A 2582-nucleotide genomic window follows, 5' to 3' on the forward strand; every position below is an offset into this window, starting at 1 on the left:
TCTAGAGATTAAGGGAGGTTAGAGAGGATGGAGATGGTCTTTAGACGATGGATGGTTGAAGTTTTCCTGCTACTAGGATGCAGTAAAGCTTCCCCTCAAGATATAGGAAATACTTAATTTTGGAGGGAAAATTATAAATAAAACGGGCTAGCAAGCAGCATTTCTCGAATGTATAATTTTAACAATTACATCTAACTCTACGGAGTTAGTATGATTTCATTATAAAAGTATAAAGGTCTAAAGGAGGACTATAGGAAAAATCACCAGCTTCTTCTTCTTCAATCTCCCCATTCAAATGACCAAGTCTGGGAATGACAAAATAAATTCAGCAGTACTCCTGAGATCCTTCAGGTTATCGTACAGCTTGGTCACCAAGTCAGTAGGTATAGGTCATCTTTGCTTTCATTTTTCCTTCATTAGGACACATGTTTGTAGAATGCGCACAGTTGTCTGTTCTCCCCTTTCACAGAGGGCTAGGACCTATTTTGAACTTTTTATGGAGGTGAGCGTTGAGCCGGTTATGTCCAGTTCTTAAGCAAAATACCAGAATCTGCTCTTTTCTGGGAAGTTTGAAGTACAGTAGAGAGGGCCATCATTCCATCTCTGCTGAATAGACGCTTTGTTTATGGTTTTAGCTTCCTCCAGTCTCTGTGTGGTAGTGATTTGAAGCAATATGAAACTTTCTTCAGCCAATTCATTTTCCGGTATTCCACAGTGCCCAGGTGGTATCCACAGCAGGGTTACATTCTCTTAGATAGTGGTAGCATGCTCTAACTTAGTGGTAAGCAAAGTTAGCCCCATTTTCTACTTAGACTTAAGGTTCAAAAAAACTGAGGCTGCATCAGTCAGAAATTCTATTTTGGATTTCAGACTCCTTCTGAGATCCAACAAGATTCTTGATGCCACCAGCAGTGAGTCTTGCTCGGCTCTGTAGTTACTAGAATTGAACCCTGTGGGAACTGCTTTCTCCAGAAAATGACTGTTTGGAAATTCCATAAGAATATCACCAACTCCATTCTTAATAGCTTTCACAGCTGAACCATCTGTATAGATTCTGGTTCACTTGCTTTATGGGTAGGTGGTGTTTATATATTCAAGTACCTTGGTTTTAATTTCCATTGGATTTTGGCCACTTTTCTTGCTGATGCCCGGGATGGATGGAATAATATAGAGTTTGCAAGGATAAGGCCATGGTGGAGAGACGTCTACTGCCTTCTTTATTTCTTCTAACTGAAGTTGAGATTTCATTGAGCCCATTTTGTGTAGGAAGCTTTGCCTTTTGAGACAGCGTCCTTTGACCTGAACGATTCTTAAGTGGGTGGTTGGGGATACATTTCACTTTTGAGTCTAGATTGAGAATTTTTATATCCCTTCAATCCTCCAACCAGAGAAGGCCTGTACTGGACTCCATCTTATTTATTGGTGTAGATTTTAGACCTCCATTAGTTATCTTAAGTCCCTGGTTTTGGACTACAGAGGCTTTTCGAAAAATTAGTGTTTGCTGCAAGTCCCCAACTAGTTATTTAAGCCCATTGTGTGCCTAACATATCTAGTATAAAGGGATTTCAAAGTCTAATGGTCAGGTCCCAAATTCAAACCGCATATCATTCTCATAAGATTTGTCCTTTTGACTGCCTTCGCAGCAAACTTGTCAATATGGCCTTTCCATGTTAGCCTAGGGTCCAGGGTAATTCCGAGGTACTAAGGTGAGTCATCCTTCACTATCATACATGCAGCAAGCTTTAAACTGATAGATTCTGGAGCATTTTTTGACTAGCTAAAAATGGTGTACTTTGTTTTCCGCGTATTTATCTTTAGTCCCCATTTTCCAGTCTGTAAGGAGAGAGCATCAAGCACAACTTGCATTCAGTATTTCGCTGCCACAACTGATTTTATTCTTACATCATCAGCATACAAGGAGGTGTTGAAATATTCAGAAGGTTGGTCAGCACATCATTAATGAACATGAGGAATAGAGTTGGGGATAGGACTCCTTGATGCATTCCATTTTTAATGTGTTCAGCTCTGCTCTTAATTCCCCCAGAGTGTACTCCGGCCTCCTAATCCTCAAAAAGTCGAATATCCAAATCAGCACCTTTACAGTTATTATTGTTCTTTGCAATCTTAAGGATCCAGTTTTCTGTCCACACTCAGTCAAATGCTTTTTTCATATCAATCTAAACAGGATCTACTTAATCTATCATTCCTTGGAATGAAATACATTTTACTGGTATAAAGCTATTCCTCCTTTAGATCGATGAGCACAGTCCTTCCTGAAGACCTGAAAGTCATGTATAATGAAGTGTAGTTTGGGATTCAAATGAGTTTCCTAGATACAAGTTATATCAATGAATTCTTCGTGCAGTCTTTTGGTGAACAGCATTTTTTTTTTAGTAATAATACCTTCTGCATTCCTTTATAGCATTTGCAAGGGTTTTGCTGTTGATACTTTTCGGAGGCCAGTAGCAATCACCAACTTTAAATGTTGGTACAAATGACAAGTGGGGAAATGTAAGAGAAGGTAAGTAAGAGGTATGAACTTAATCCAGTAGATGAAATGGAGAAGACTGATGGGGAAGAGG

Source organism: Halyomorpha halys, unplaced genomic scaffold, assembly GCF_000696795.3.
Source record: "Halyomorpha halys isolate HHAL.00 unplaced genomic scaffold, Hhal_1.1 Scaffold2603.1, whole genome shotgun sequence".
Lineage (NCBI taxonomy): Eukaryota > Metazoa > Arthropoda > Insecta > Hemiptera > Pentatomidae > Halyomorpha > Halyomorpha halys.